Source organism: Lissotriton helveticus, chromosome 2_1, assembly GCF_964261635.1.
Source record: "Lissotriton helveticus chromosome 2_1, aLisHel1.1, whole genome shotgun sequence".
Taxonomy (NCBI): Eukaryota; Metazoa; Chordata; class Amphibia; order Caudata; family Salamandridae; genus Lissotriton; species Lissotriton helveticus.
The window spans coordinates 625,684,969-625,702,982 of NC_136059.1; positions in this window are offsets into that span (position 1 = coordinate 625,684,969).

Genomic DNA, 18,014 nt, shown 5'->3' on the forward strand with positions numbered 1-18,014 from the left:
CAGCTACGTCCAGGCTTTACAAGAATGGCTGAAATGTGTGCAGATTCTTCTGCAGGTGGTCATTAAGTTGCTGACTCTGTCTTCCTTTTTCAGAAAGTCTTGAACAATTATGTTAATTCCGAGCGCCAAATACAGGACCCTGAAATAGGCACCATTGGACATGGCCTCAACTATACTACTGCCATTGTCCGTGGCAACAAAACCAATGTTAAGCCCACTTGGTCACAGTCATTCAAAGACCTTGCTGTCAAAGGCTTCCAAAATGTTTGCAGCAGTATGAGATTTATCTATGGCGAACATGGCAACAGTTGCATGTTTCTGAGCTGCATTAAAAGTCTCCACAGTGTCAACAACACCTGCTGCAGATATCTTCTCTCTAAAACCCACAATAGAGATCCAGTGTGCAGTGATGCACCTGTAATCAGTGACTTGGCAACTGGTCCACATGTCTGTTGTCAGGTGGATAGTGTGAACAGCACCCTGCTGCAAAGCTTGTCCAAGCAATTCCAGCACGTCGTGATGTAGTGCTGGAACAGCAACTCTGGAAAAATAGAAACGGCTGGGAACCTTCCATTTCGGGCAGATGGCTGCCATAAATTCAAGAAAACCCACCGCTTCAGCAAAAGAAAAAGGGATGGAGGTCCAGCATTAACATTTTAGCCAGTTTCGCGTTGTACAACCAACCAACATTGGGTGGTTGCGTTCATACTGCCCAGCCGACCTAAACATGCTGAGAATGGAAGCCTGGATTTTTTTATTTTCTAATGCCACTGATGCAGGTGACTTGTTGATGCCAGATGTTAGGCTCAATGCAAGCTTTTTCATTGGGGTACTCTCTTGCCTTGAACCCCTTAGTGTCTCATCCTGCCTCTTGTGCCATTGCGAGGTTGCTGTTGATGATGTGGGTGGTACCACTGCACTGCTGGGGACAGGGCTGCTTTGTGTAACAGAAAAAATGTCTTTCTCTTGTTTACCTTCCACTGTGATCAGTTCCTATTCTTCCTCCGCTCCACCAACACGTGCAGTTTTTCGGCCGATTATGTGCGCCTCCCACTGTATCAAGTGGTGTTTTCTCGGATGGGTTGTTTGGCCTCCAGTACAATAGTTTGTACTAAGCTTACCCCAACTAACACCTTTTCCACAAATGGAGCATACAGCAATGTTCACCTTCTTTTTGCTAACCGAAAAAAGTTCAGAACTGGGGAGGTCAATTTTCTTTTTCTAGTGCTGCTGCTGCCACTTGCAATGTCAGATGAACTGGTAGGTGGGCATGACGTTTGACTCTCTGTAGTACCTTCTTCTACTGAGATGGTTGTGATGGATGTAGGTCACTGCTGGCAAAATAAGGAAGCTGGAGGTGGTGTTGGTGGTATCATCTGTGTTGATGGTATCCGTGCCACATCCCTCAAAGCAATTTGGCATGGGGTAATGTCGGACTCCTCTGGGGCGGGACAAATGTCCAATGTGACTGGCTCGTCATCATCCTCCTCTTCTACATTTACCACCTTAACTCTAAGGCTTTCTGGAACCTTCCTTTTCCCTAGCTTTGTCTCATGGTGTGTCTCACTGTCAGACTGAGGTGGCTTATAAGTGGCATCTAGATCATCAGAAGGGGGGATTTCAGAAGAAGTTGATAGACTAACCCTCCTTTTCCTTGAAAGGGATCTGGAAGACTATGAATCTGAAAGAGTGGCTTGCTCTTCTTCTTCCTCTGCATGAAGCTCGATCTCCTGAACTGCCCCTATTTCGGGAGGAACAACTACTATTGGGGTGGTTGCAGCTGTTGTTACCCACTTATCTAAGTTTCCTGCATTGAGTGGGTTCTACTTTATAATAACTATAAGTCAATTTCAACATCACTGATTGATCATAGGCATTGGACTCGTGACTAGACTGGCTGCCTCTGCGACAGACATGGGCTTGGGCCTAGGTTGGTGGAGTGGGTCCACTGATGGGGGATGCTGCTCCCCAGCTTGCTCCCTGGACACCACTGCTGCAGGCGCAATTTATTGTTTCCCAAAAAAGGTCTTGGCATACTGGTCTTGGTAGGTGGAAGTGTCTTCTTCTCACTGGCAACTTTCTGGGTACTGGACCTGGTATCTTTCTTTATTGACATCTTGAAGATGTCAGCAACACAGTGGCACAAGTTGAAGAGATGCCTGTGGTCACATGTCATGTGAAGTCCTGCGCAGCAGGACTTCTGTCTGGCAGTACAATTGGTGGTGTTCTTTCCTCCTCTTTTGTGCACCTAAAAGCAAAGAAGCAAGAAGAACATCAGTGAAAGGTGGCATTAATTGTTGTGGTTCAATTACTACTAGTGCAAACAAACAAATATAATATATACCTTAGTGTGTGGTCACACTTGTTAGTGTTATTAAAATTATTAAGTTTAATACCTCTGTTATTAAAAAAAACATAACAATACAGTGTAGCCATTTGTGAGACTTTGACAACAACAAGGGCTTTCATGGTGTACTATAAGTACACTGAATAAATGAATTTAAATTCCTATAGCGCGTACCTACCCTGAGGCCTCCCAGCGCTTATTAACTGGGCAAGCAGAGAATCACGCCATGTTAGTGCGTAGTATTGAAAAGATGGGTTTTGAGAAGATTACGGAAGGCCAGTAAGTTTAGTTCCCCCCAAAGAGTGGGGGGGAGAGAGTTTCAAAGGTTTGAAGCATTCAGGGAGAAGGAGCGTCCACCCCTTCTAGATATTCGTACTTACCTTGGGGTGGCAAGAAAAGCAGAGCTATATCGAAGATTCCTAGAGGGTTGGTACGGAGTGACCAGGGACTGGATGATAGCTGGACCAGATTTCCAAATGGCTCTTTGAGCCAGGCACATAGCCTTGAACTGTATCCTCGCCCGGATGGGGAACCAGTGAAGATTGCTTAATGCCGGTTTTGTTGAATGTCCCCGAGGAATCTGAAGACATTGACAAGCCGCACAATTCTGGATCACTTGTAGTTTCTGAATTGTGGACTAGGGGGCACCCAAAAACAGCGCATTCCCATAGTCCAGGCGGGAGAGTATAAGGGCTTGCACAATAATCCTTCTCGCTTGGAAAGGGAGCAGGTGAATGATGTTTCGTAACATTCTGATCAAACCAAAAGAGGTGGCAGAGAGCTTAATGGCCTAGTGATTGAAACAGAGGAAGCTATCAAGCCACATGCCCAAACTTTAAATCTGCTGCTTTGGAACTGGGGTAGGGCCGAGACAGGTCGGCCATATGAAAGTCGATGAAGGTGATGGAGGTTTGCCTAGGAGCATCCATTTGGTCTTTTCCCCATTTAGCTTAAGGTGAGAAAGTTCCATCCATTCTGCTACCACCTCTAGGCAGGGACCTAGAGTGCAAGATGACCCCTCGAGATGGTTAAATGCCATAATCAATTGAGTGTCTTCTGCGTAGGTAATGATCTGTATGCCGAATGGGTGGACTATTTCAGCCAAGGGAGCCATATAGGTGTTAAAGAGTGTGGGGCTCAAAGAAGAACCTTGGGGAACCCCACAACTAAGAGGTCACCGGTTTGATGTGGCAGTTCCATCAAAGACTTAAAAAAACTGAGCACTTAGGAAGGACTGGAACCAGGTAAGTATGATCAACAGTGTCAAAGGCGGCACTGAGATCTAATATAATGATTGCTGCTGAGCCGCCCTGGTCCAGAAGTCTCCTTGCCTCCTCTGTTATTGCTAGAAAGCAGCCTCTGTCCCAAGCTGAGGGCGGAATCCTGTTTGAGAGACATGGAGCAGGTTGTTGGATTCCAAGTACTGCACAAGAGTGGTATTTATGTGTCTCTCAATCAGCTTGCTCAGCCAGGGAAGGAGAGAAATAGGTTGGTATTTGGCCATATTGGAGTGATCTAAATTGGGTTTTCCAGAAGGGCTCTAACCTGAGCACACTTCCAGGCCAGGGGTACCATGCCGCATGTGATGGAGGAGTTTATAATATCCCAAATTACCGGGCGAATGGCATTAATGACTAGCAAAAGATGCTGAGAGGAGCGGGATCAGAGGGGTAGCCCAAGGTTACCCAGGAGATATATGAGTCCAGGGAGTCAGCATCTAACAGAGAAAATCTCCTAGAGAACACTGTAGTTTAGGGTGAAAACTTCTGGTACTGAGAGCTGTAGACTCAGTCTGTGAGGACGGGAAAGGAAGACATATCAAGTGAATTTTTTGGTGGAAATATTATGCCAAGTTGTTACAGCGGTTTAGTGCTCCCTGCGTATTAGGAGGTTTTTTGCGGCATGGTGGAGAAAGATTTGGCAATGCGAAAAATCTCTTTAGGTGATTTAGCAGCTGCACTGATTCTTTCCTCATAAAAGGTGGTTTGATTGATTTTAATTGCTGCTTTATAACGCCTAATTGCCTCTCTATGATTAGATGTTCTCTCTTCTGCAAAATTCTGTCTCCACCTCCTTTCTAATTTTCTGCAGGTTTGCTTTAGCTCCCTTAATTTAGGGGAAAACCACAGGGCTGTTTTTTGTTTGAGTTTCTTATGGATGGGCTTTTTAGGAAGTATTATATCCAGGGGGCTTTGGATCCATAGATTTAAGTTGTTATTGGCCCGCTCAGGGTTAGGATCACTACAAGGTCTGATAGCGTCAAGAACTGTGGTCCATTGGCTAGTGGAGAGATTCAACCATTTCCTTTCTAGCATCAAGGTAGCGCTCTGGGGAGGAATAGGTGCCATAGTCTCCCAGACCAGAGGGATTAGCGAGTGGTCTGTCCAAGGGAGGGGGATAGGAGTGCCTACCGAAAGATTCTGCTCATTACTAAACAGGATCAAGGAGATGGCCCTTGACATGCATAGGGGCAAATCCTTTCTGCCTAAATTGAAGTGCCGAAAGACTTGTTAATAACTCATTGGCCAGATGATAAGAAGGGTCATCCAAGTGGATATTAAGATCCCCCAGTATGGTAAAATGAGCTGGGGTTAGAGCTAAGTTGGCAACAGATGTAGGAAGAGCACTAAGAAATGGTCTTATGGGTCCTAGGGGTCGGTAGAGCAGTAAACCGGAGAAGGTGCTAGTGGGTGAGGAAGTTCATGCTCTCACGGTCTGCATGGAGGACCGGCAACAGAAGTTGTCTTTAAATATAATAGCTAGTCCCCCGCCTCTTCCTGTCTCACGATCCACCCTGTGTATTATATGACCAGGTGGAAGGGTTTGAGTAATGACTGGATCAACTTCATCTTGTAACCAAGTCTCAGTCAGGAATAAAGCGTCTGGTTTGAGATTCTCCAGTAAGTGCTAATTCGACTCAGTGTTTAGGGAGAGAGCGCCAGTTTAGGAAGAAGAGTCTTAATAGAAAGCCTGATGAAGGTGCATCATTACTGTAGGGTTGAGGCTTAAAGTTGCAGTACGAGCAACAAGAGGGACTATTGGCAATATTCAGTGAATGTAGACAGTTAATGCTAATGTCCCCTCACATATCGAATAGAGTTTGAGCGCTATAGAAAAAACAGTTTTCTTTAAAACTACCAGGGGTCGTGGCCCCTGGGCCCAGACGGGCGCGGACGGGCTCAGACGGGCTTGCCTTTGGCGCACCCATCCTAGGAAGGATAGGAAAGAGGAACAACAAAAAATATACAAATGTGTGGCATTGTGCATCATGTGGGATGCAGCATTCAGGGAGCTGCAGCTGACAATGGATGGAAGTAATTAGCAAAGAGGTACAAAGGAAAGACATGCAGCCATATGGCAAAACTACACTAACTACCACCACAAAATAACCACCAGCCACATGGCCACCCACAACAACCAGGAGGCCTGGAAAACAATGAACTCAAGCAGGCTTATGTGGACACAGACTTTACAAAATGGCCCCTGCCACATGGAGACGCTCAGCCAAGGCAAATACTGGCTCACGCACTATTACAAACACATTCACATACTGGCCAGACAAAGGAGGCATGCTTAACAACACAGCTTTATTGCAATAAGGCCCAAAGAAAAACCACAGGGCTAAAAAAGGTTTGCAAGTTACAACCACACACATCCAACAAAGGCATTTATTTACCACACCCTAAATGATGTTTAAATTCAACAGACACCACAGAAACAGTTGTTTTATGCACCCATGAGTAGCTCTGGGCCTACTGGCTGAAAGGCCTATTGGCAGACTACTGGGCTAGTGAATTAAATAAATATTGCAAATTGATTTCAAAAGTTGGGGAAAATGTATTGAACCGTGCAACATGTTTCCTTGGTAAAAGAAGAAAAATTATTTACAAAGGACCAACAAGGCCCATACTGAAACTACAAGCTACCCACCACAATAAATGTAAAAAAACATTGAAAAGTACAAAACAATGCAGGGGCAATGCTCCACCAAACAAACAACACCAATTTTACAACTTACTTGTGAAATCTCAATTTCAAAAGTTCTGGAATCCAATGATATATATGATGCAGCAGACACAAAGAGTGATCCTCCCAACTCCAAATTCAAATGAAAAGTGAACAGGAGATGGACAAAGCACTGGGAAGAGACTGCTGAATGGGAATGGGGAACAGCCTTTACGACGCAGTTGTTACACTGCGTGCCGTTACAACGCGTTTTTTTCAATGCAAGTCGTTACCACGACTTGCGCTGGAGGGCGCTGCAGGACAAGGAATTTTTTAATTTACTATCCAACACCTTCCCTACTGTACGTAGGCTGGTGTTAGAATAGTAAATTAAAAAATTTGTAAGTCCGCACCCCTCCAACGCAAGTCGTGGTAACGACTTGCGTTGAAAAAACCGCGTTGTAACAGTACGCGGTGTAAAAGCACGAGTTGTAAAGCCGTACAACCAATGCGAACATGTAGTTGGACACTCTGGGGCACTTTATTCCTCTTAAATAAAAAAGTAAAAAAAGAAAAAGGACTCCTTGCACAAAAAAGTACTACCAAATGACAATATAAGGAGTTTTTTTTAATCCAAATCTCATTTAGAGAAGGTTTTGATGCTGCTCGGGAGAGCACCTTCTCCAGATTGCAGATTCTTGATGTTCGGAATAGCATTCTTCACAATACTTCTGCTGGAAGTCCGATGGCTTGCACGAATGACATGTTCGAAATCGCAAATTCTTGCAGATCCATGCGGCGGGTATCAAATCTTGTTGTGTTCATGAACGGATGGGAAATCTTTTAGGCGATTGTAGGCACCCAGTAAGTTGCTCCTGCGAGCACGAAAATGCATTATGGGCACACAAACAGAATAAAACTCTGCTCCATTGTAGATTGAGGATTTTTCCAGCCACTCCGCAGAGTTGCCAAAAATCCGAAAACTCCGTGAGCGAATTTTACGAGTAGGTTTAGCTAAATGTTGCGATCAAAATGGAACAACATTTAATGCTAACAATTGACAACCTGATTGGTGAGCTTAGTGGAGCCAGCTGGTTTTCAAAGCAGGATTTGCGTTCAGGATATCACCAGCTACACCTGGATGAGGGATCACGCTATGTTGCAATTTCTCAACAGATGTAGGCCTGCGGCGATACAAGTGTTTGAGTTTTTGCATCTCCAAAGCGACCAAAGTGTTTCAGAACACTATTCAGAAACTTCTTGTTGACCTCTCTGGCGTTATTAATGTCAGCAATGACATTTTAATCTATGCGAAGACTGTTCTCAATCATAATGTGAGGTTGAGAAAAGTGCTTCAGAGGATTCAGGAGTCAGGTCTGATGCTCCACTGCAGCAAGTGTAAGTTCTTACAGCAGAAGTTACACTTCTTTGGATATGTGTTCTCATTGGAGGGAGTGGCCCAGCATCCTGACAAAGTCTGAAATATCAAAGAGGCCCCTACTCCTGCCACTGTGATGGAGGCGCCCAGTTTTTTAGGTATTGCCGATTATAGTAGCCGTTTTATCAGAGACCTCACTACCTTGATTCAGCCTCTACGCAAACTCACTAAAATGTCCATCCCCTGGTCATGTGACCCTGAGCAGGAAGCTGCTTTTCAGGCCATTAAAGACACCCTTTTGTATAACAGCACATTGGCCTACTTTGACCCCCACAAGAACACCACGATAGCTGTGGATGTTGGCCTAAAGGATTTGGGGTCGTACTGCTGCAGCGATCCACTAAGCATGATGAGTAGGTCCCAGCGGCATTTGCAGGTTGCTCTCTGACTCGCAATCAACATCGATATTCTCCAATTGAGAAGGATGCGATCTCTCCATGGTGTTGGGCCTCTCGAACTTGTGCTGTGGTCGTTAGATGTAGAGTGTTTCAGAATCACGGCGCTGTCTGTACCTGGATTCTGTGGGTGAGTCTTACTGGGATCTGTGTGTGAAACTCACTTGGGTTCTCGCTGTATGCCAGTTTAAGTCTGGACAGGCCAGTAGGGTTGGGGCCAAAGCAGTAGGTGTTCTCTTCTTCTTGGGCCAGCATGGCTATTCTGTCTTTCTTCTCTCTTCTACAAATCTGAGGAGGCAGGGTTCAGAGTTGCTAAATTAAGGGGCATTACAGAGGTGTGCAGGTCGGAACCAATAGATTTCTTCCTTGGGGTGAGTATACCCCTATTGTGCCACCCTCCAGTGGGAGGGGGGAAAGAGCCTCTTCCTAATTGGATGAGTCACCTCATCTCCAAAATGGAAGGGACTGAGATGTGTGCTTCACCTCCCCTCTCCCACCTGAAGTATGGGGTTAGCAAATGTGGGCACAACTCTCCTCCTAGCTTGGTTTTTACATCGATTCTCCCAGCCAAAGTTGGGGTCAGAATTGGTGAGAGACAGATGCTGTGGGCAGCAAAAGGCTGGGGCAGCTCACAAAGGTGGCATGCCTTTGAAGCTTCCCCTCTCGTGGATCCAACCCATCCTGGGGGAGGAGTCATGACACCTCTTCCGAGGATGGGCTTTGTTTTTGGACCCAGAAGGGGAGATCCCTACCCAATAGTCCCAAAACCGGTCTGGTGGTGGAAAATCATGGGCAGTCATTCAGGGACCACACAAGGGCTGGTTGTTTTTTAGGGGGCATCTCTAAGATGCACTCTAAGTTCCTTTTACATTAAATCCCAGACTGGCATTAGTATGGGTTTAATGTGCTGAGAAGTTTGCTACCAAACATCTTGTGTTTCAGTAAAGCCAATTTGGAGCTGAGGAGTTTGTAATGGCCAACTTCCAGGCCATATACTCTTCAGGGCTTTACTACACTTACAATGTCTAGGAAAGATCTCAGACACTATAGTGGTACAGGGCTCATGCCACTGTACCCTCACCTGGGGGCTAGTGCACCCTGCTAGAGGGGTGACTTCACTATGCCCCAGATAGTGGTTTACAGGCAAGGCATACAGGGATGTTTTAAATTAAATAAATGTGGGGCCTGGTGCCAGAGGTAACCAGGACTCCAACGTGCAACAACAATATCAAATTATCCAATCAAACAATATATTTCATGTTAAAGTCACATATTTCATCCTTAATCATTGTATTTTTCACCAATTGCATTACATTTCAAATGAATATCATGAATCAATAAAGTCCAGTACAAAATATATCAATAACACCAATTTACATGGCATCACAAATTGCATAAACCCAATGCATTTCGGGGCTTTTAGCCCCTTCATCAGGGGTCTGTGTAAAAAAGAAGAAAGGAAAAGAGAGAAGGAAAACTGAGTTACTTCCGGTGCTTGGGAGGACGAATTATAACATATATGATGTCAAGCATTAATCTTACCGCAATTATAAACGTACGAACCCACTCTTGGATTCGATAAGTGGCGTGGCGCGTGGCAGCGTGTGATCTAAAAAATGAGTGAGTATTGTAAGAAAACTCAATGTTCTCTGAACCAAAAATGTTTATAGAAAACGCACAGTAGCGCTCGTTACCTGAATACCGGTGGTCGGGGTAACTGAAAGTAAAATGGACAGGCAGAGTGTATCACGTTTTAAGATAAGGGTAAACCAATCTCAAATTAAACAGTCCACATATAAGGTGACTAACGATAAATCTAAGCTCACCTGCAGGGTTAGCAATATAGCGTTTTAATCTGCGAAGTAAATAGAGAAAGAAGGCTGATAAGCATTATGGGCAGTACATTCTTACAAGGAAGTGTCTCTCAGCAGTGCGGGGATTGGCATTTACCTGATAGATTTCAATGTTCGTTAAAGAGACGGCAGTTTCACGAGCAGTTAGGCATCTAGGAAAGGTTGAGTTAATCCCACGAAAAGATCTCCTGCAGAAGAAACCCAAAAAAACAAATCAAAGAATGGTTTTTGTGTCTAAATTTTCTACATCTTCTAGAGACATAAAAAGGATCATACTGAAAAGATGGGAAATTCTTCAAACAGAGAATGATTTTGGAACATTATTCATGGATAAACCCTTGTTCGCATATAAAAGAGCCCAAAATTTCAAAGAGGTACTGAATAAGTCATTGAACAGTGGGAGACAGCAAAATGAAATATACAAAGGCACGACGAAGTGCTTTAATTGCAAAAACTGCAATATTGCCATTCTTGGGAACACCCTATTGCACCCTCAAACAGGTGAGAAAATACCATTGAGACACACGTCAAACTGTAACTTGGAACATGTGGTGTATTCGATTAAATGTCCTTGCGGTCTACTGTACGTCGGTAAGACGGACAGAAAACTAAAAATTCGATTATCAGAGCACAAAAGCCGGATACGGAACAAAAACCTCACATCTCCGTTGGCTAAGCACTGGAATGACGCAAGACACACGCTTGCACAACTAAGATTTCAAATAATTGAACTGATCCCGCAACGTTTGGGTTATGACAATGCCAGGATCCTCCTCCAGAGGGAGGCCTTTTGGATTCGTAAATTGCGAACAATGTCCCCGGGTGGGCTTAACGACAAAATGGAAATGGTTTGTTTTTTATGAACACCACAAACTAGGACCCCTCATGATCTCAATTCCACGGTGGTACCAAATATCATTAATATTCCCCCTGCACTCATCCCCAATAATACTAATCTACACAATTAATCATGATGACTCATTAAAATTTCACAAGATTGTAAATAGGCAGGACGTCCACACTAAGGATCCACTAATAAATGGGCTGCGCAGCACTAGATTGTAAATAGGCAGTCAATGTAAATATTTTGTATCTATTATTCAATTTCTGTTTCTTTCTACTTTTGTTCTACTTTTTTTCTATCTTTCATCAGCAGGATACACGGTATATTGTATAAGCGTCCGAAGATAGTAAATACAACTCTAACTCTTTGTACATACTAATTCATAAAGTATGTTTAAAGGCATTTAGCAATGGCGCTTCTCTTTTGGACGTAATAGTCCGTTTTCGATATCGCCGGCTTTCAATTCTTACGAGTCACCAACAGGGTAAAGGGACTAGCTGTGTTTACGCTAGCACGGGTGTGGAGGTCATTTTTGACCAGCCGGTCGAGCTTTGCGGTGAGTTCCGCTTTCACATATCTGCCGATTAACGCCTTAAGCTGCCGAGCCTGTTGTTCAGCAAACTTAATCTGCTGACGTTTTCTAAGCTTTCAAACCGCTTACTGTTTTTACAGAACGCGGTGACTGTCTGCCTAACTGCTCGTGAAACTGCCGTCTCTTTAACGAACATTGAAATCTATCAGGTAAATGCCAATCCCCGCACTGCTGAGAGACACTTCCTTGTAAGCATGTACTGCCCATAATGCTTATCAGCCTTCTTTCTCTATTTACTTCGCAGATTAAAACGCTATATTGCTAACCCTGCAGGTGAGCTTAGATTTATCGTTAGTCACCTTATATGTGGACTGTTTAATTTGAGATTGGTTTACCCTTATCTTAAAACGTGATACACTCTGCCTGTCCATTTTACTTTCAGTTACCCCGACCACCGGTATTCAGGTAACGAGCGCTACTGTGCGTTTTCTATAAACATTTTTGGTTCAGAGAACATTGAGTTTTCTTACAATACTCACTCATTTTTTAGATCACACGCTGCCACGCGCCACGCCACTTATCGAATCCAAGAGTGGATTCGTACGTTTATAATTGCGGTAAGATTAATGCTTGACATCATATATGTTATAATTCGTCCTCCCAAGCACCGGAAGTAACTCAGTTTTCCTTCTCTCTTTTCCTTTCTTCTTTTTTACACAGACCCCTGACGAAGGGGCTAAAAGCCCCGAAATGCATTGGGTTTATGCAATTTGTGATGCCATGTAAATTGGTGTTATTGATATATTTTGTACTGGACTTTATTGATTCATGATATTCATTTGAAATGTAATGCAATTGGTGAAAAATACAATGATTAAGGATTAAATATGTGACTTTAACATGAAATATATTGTTTGATTGGATAATTTGATATTGTTGTTGCACGTTGGAGTCCTGGTTACCTCTGGCACCAGGCCCCACATTTATGTTATTGTTAGTGTGCAGGCACTAATCCAACGCGCACACATACCGTACAAACAGGATAAATCGGTTTCACGAGTGCAGTCCCCACGCACATTTATTGTTGACACATACTGCACAATTTGGGGTACTAGCAACAAGTTCAAACATGTCTTTCGACTCTATTGCGGCAATCACAGATAACCGCGCAAACACTAAAGCTTATACACAGGATGAAGCCTCTCAAATTTACAAACTCATAAAGGAAACTAAGACTTTTGATGCTAAAGGAGGCTCTACCACGCAACAGCTCAAGCAGCTTGAATATCTAGTGAGGCGTGAATTGAACCAGCGTCTACACGCATCTACATTGATACAGTATCACCGAGTTAAGCGGATCCCGAGGGGTCTTCGACTGGCAATACGCCCCATGTTCTACAGATTAAACAGCAATCCCAAATTTATGGAAAAATGGTTCGAGATCTTGAATAAATGCTCGTTGGACTTAATACTGTTGCTAGTGGAGGAGTTGGCGAAGACCATACAGGATTTGGAAGAAGAGATTTTTAACGTTAAAAAAGAGCTGTCAGCTAAGATTGAAGAGGAACCATGGTCAAAAATTTTAGAGGATATAGATGCAAGACTGGATAAATATGGGAAGGAACTTCAAGAAACCAAGTTACGGAAGTTTAAGAGGGATACTATAGACTACAAGCTCAATGAAACCTACACTTGGGCTGAAATTTATGCCAAAAGAAGATACACTGGCAAGAAACAACCAGCAGCCTCATCCGATGAAAGTGCAATGTCCGACAATGACACGAACACGTCAAGGCAACCAATCTCTGTGCAACAACATCAAGCGTCGAGTTCACAAAGATCTACTACACCTGATCAAGCATCCGGATCTGATGCTTTTTTAGAAGCTGGCCAGTCAACAACCAAGCCACCGGATCCACCATCAATGCAAATGAACGAAAAAAGACGCGAAGAGGAAAGGGAAAAGGACAAAGAGAAGGAATCATCGAAGAAAACAGGATTAAGGAGCCAAACCAAAGCCTTGTAATAAACATCTCGAAGTACGCCCTCTCTAAGTTTGAAGAAAAACTGTTAAATAAAGGCATGTCATTTGTTAGTACGTACCATACAAATGAACTTGAAATTGAAGTAGCACTTTTCAAATTTATGAGAATTTTGCGCCTCAAACATTTCTTCACAATCCTTAATCCGATTGAAACCATGGAAACCTCAGTAACTCAATTCAAACCTAAGAGTAACTTTCTGGCACCTGTCTCGCACAAAACATTGGATACATTCGAGACTTTAGTTAAAGCTGACTTGAGCAAAATACACCACAAAAGGAAATCTAACAACCTAACTAGAGCAGAGCGTAGCGCACTTTATGCACTGGCAAAAAACAACACCATCAAGATCCAAAAGGCAGACAAAGGAGGAGGTCTGGTGGTAATGGACTCGGATTACTACATACAACGGGGCAATGAGCATGTATTAGACACAAATACATATGCGAAACTTGAACAAGACCCGACTTTGGAAATTATTAAGACACTGGACATGATTTTGGAGAAAGCGGAAGAACAAGAATGGATTAACAACACGACTAGACGTTTTCTTAAACAAATGTATCCAAGAAGACCTAGAATTTACTTTCTCCCGAAAGTACATAAAAGTTTGGAAAATCCCCCTTTTCGACCGATAGTATCTGGTTGCTCGTCAATTTTCGAAAACCCAGGTATATTCATTGATGCTCAGATGCAGCCCTTCATCAGAGAATGGCCGACATATCTGGAAGACACTTCTGACTTCCTCAGAAGTCTTTCAACAATCTCAACAGACAACTGCATGGAATGGACACTATGCACAATAGACGTTACGTCATTATATACTTCGATCCCGCATAAGCAAGGTCTAGAAGCCATGGAGTGGGCACTACTGAGAATTGATAAGCCAGTCGAGATGAAATTGATGATTATGCAACTTCTTGAATTCTGTTTAACAAACAGTTATTTCACATGGTTTGATGACTATTTCATCCAATTGTCGGGAACAGCAATGGGATTTCCTGGGGCATGTATCTACGCCAATGTATTCATGGCGAAATTTGAACTTGATTACATCCTTGAAGACAAGACCTGGCAAGATGGGCTGGTATACTACAAACGTTACATAGATGACGTCTTCTTAATTTGGAACCGGTCAACATCAGAATTACAAGAAAACATCAAAACCCTGAATTTAGCAAACCCGAGGATTCAATTTACCCACAGCATCAGCAAAACAGCATTGCCATTTCTGGATGTAATGGTACGAATAACAGAAGGTTCTATCCAAACAAGCTTGTACAAAAAAACTACAGATAAGAACACAGCTTTGCTTTACAGTAGTTTCCACCCGGCTTCTCTGATTAATAATCTCCCAATCTCACAGTTCATGAGGATAAAACGAATATCAACGGACGAGGTGCAATGCAAAAAAAGTCTTGATGAACAAAAACAGAGGTATCTGGATAGGGGATACCCTAGGAAATTGCTTGAAGCACATCTAGGAAAGGTTGAGTTAATCCCACGAAAAGATCTCCTGCAGAAGAAACCCAAAAAAACAAATCAAAGAATGGTTTTTGTGTCTACATTTTCTACATCTTCTAGAGACATAAAAAGGATCATACTGAAAAGATGGGAAATTCTTCAAACAGAGAATGATTTTGGAACATTATTCATGGATAAACCCTTGTTCGCATATAAAAGAGCCCAAAATTTCAAAGAGGTACTGAATAAGTCATTGAACAGTGGGAGACAGCAAAATGAAATATACAAAGGCACGACGAAGTGCTTTAATTGCAAAAACTGCAATAATGCCATTCTTGGGAACACCCTATTGCACCCTCAAACAGGTGAGAAAATACCATTGAGACACACGTCAAACTGTAACTCGGAACATGTGGTGTATTCGATTAAATGTCCTTGCGGTCTACTGTATGTCGGTAAGACGGACAGAAAACTAAAAATTCGATTATCAGAGCACAAAAGCCGGATACGGAACAAAAACCTCACATCTCCGTTGGCTAAGCACTGGAATGACGCAAGACACACGCTTGCACAACTAAGATTTCAAATAATTGAACTGATCCCGCAACGTTTGGGTTATGACAATGCCAGGATCCTCCTCCAGAGGGAGGCCTTTTGGATTCGTAAATTGCGAACAATGTCCCCGGGTGGGCTTAACGACAAAATGGAAATGGTTTGTTTTTTATGAACACCACAAACTAGGACCCCTCATGATCTCAATTCCACGGTGGTACCAAATATCATTAATATTCCCCCTGCACTCATCCCCAATAATACTAATCTACACAATTAATCATGATGACTCATTAAAATTTCACAAGATTGTAAATAGGCAGGACGTCCACACTAAGGATCCACTAATAAATGGGCTGCGCAGCACTAGATTGTAAATAGGCAGTCAATGTAAATATTTTGTATCTATTATTCAATTTCTGTTTCTTTCTACTTTTGTTCTACTTTTTTTCTATCTTTCATCAGCAGGATACACGGTATATTGTATAAGCGTCCGAAGATAGTAAATACAACTCTAACTCTTTGTACATACTAATTCATAAAGTATGTTTAAAGGCATTTAGCAATGGCGCTTCTCTTTTGGACGTAATAGTCCGTTTTCGATATCGTCGGCTTTCAATTCTTACGAGTCACCAACAGGGTAAAGGGACTAGCTGTGTTTACGCTAGCACGGGTGTGGAGGTCATTTTTGACCAGCCGGTCGAGCTTTGCGGTGAGTTCCGCTTTCACATATCTGCCGATTAACGCCTTAAGCTGCCGAGCCTGTTGTTCAGCAAACTTAATCTGCTGACGTTTTCTAAGCTTTCAAACCGCTTACTGTTTTTACAGAACGCGGTGACTGTCTGCCTAACTGCTCGTGAAACTGCTGTCTCTTTAACAAACATTGAAATCTATCAGGTAAATGCCAATCCCCGCACTGCTGAGAGACACTTCCTTGTAAGCATGTACTGCCCATAATGCTTATCAGCCTTCTTTCTCTATTTACTTCGCAGATTAAAACGCTATATTGCTAACCCTGCAGGTGAGCTTAGATTTATCGTTAGTCACCTTATATGTGGACTGTTTAATTTGAGATTGGTTTACCCTTATCTTAAAACATGATACACTCTGCCTGTCCATTTTACTTTCAGTTACCCCGACCACCGGTATTCAGGTAACGAGCGCTACTGTGCGTTTTCTATAAACATTTTTGGTTCAGAGAACATTGAGTTTTCTTACAATACTCACTCATTTTTTAGATCACACGCTGCCACGCGCCACGCCACTTATCGAATCCAAGAGTGGGTTCGTACGTTTATAATTGCGGTAAGATTAATGCTTGACATCATATATGTTATAATTCGTCCTCCCAAGCACCGGAAGTAACTCAGTTTTCCTTCTCTCTTTTCCTTTCTTCTTTTTTACACAGACCCTTGACGAAGGGGCTAAAAGCCCCGAAATGCATTGGGTTTATGCAATTTGTGATGCCATGTAAATTGGTGTTATTGATATATTTTGTACTGGACTTTATTGATTCATGATATTCATTTGAAATGTAATGCAATTGGTGAAAAATACAATGATTAAGGATTAAATATGTGACTTTAACATGAAATATATTGTTTGATTGGATAATTTGATATTGTTGTTGCACGTTGGAGTCCTGGTTACCTCTGGCACCAGGCCCCACATTTATGTTATTGTTAGTGTGCAGGCACTAATCCAACGCGCACACATACCGTACAAACAGGATAAATCGGTTTCACGAGTGCAGTCCCCACGCACATTTATTGTTGACACATACTGCACAATTTGGGGTACTAGCACCAAGTTCAAACATGTCTTTCGACTCTATTGCGGCAATCACAGATAACCGCGCAAACACTAAAGCTTATACACAGGATGAAGCCTCTCAAATTTACAAACTCATAAAGGAAACTAAGACTTTTGATGCTAAAGGAGGCTCTACCACGCAACAGCTCAAGCAGCTTGAATATCTTGTGAGGCGTGAATTGAACCAGCGTCTACACGCATCTACATTGATACAGTATCACCGAGTTAAGCGGATCCCGAGGGGTCTTCGACTGGCAATACGCCCCATGTTCTACAGATTAAACAGCAATCCCAAATTTATGGAAAAATGGTTCGAGATCTTGAATAAATGCTCGTTGGACTTAATACTGTTGCTAGTGGAGGAGTTGGCGAAGACCATACAGGATTTGGAAGAAGAGATTTTTAACGTTAAAAAAGAGCTGTCAGCTAAGATTGAAGAGGAACCATGGTCAAAAATTTTAGAGGATATAGATGCAAGACTGGATAAATATGGGAAGGAACTTCAAGAAACAAAGTTACGGAAGTTTAAGAGGGATACTATAGACTACAAGCTCAATGAAACCTACACTTGGGCTGAAATTTATGCCAAAAGAAGATACACTGGCAAGAAACAACCAGCAGCCTCATCCGATGAAAGTGCAATGTCCGACAATGACATGAACACGTCAAGGCAACCAATCTCTGTGCAACAACATCAAGCGTCGAGTTCACAAAGATCTACTACACCTGATCAAGCATCTGGATCTGATGCTTTTTTAGAAGCTGGCCAGTCAACAACCAAGCCACCGGA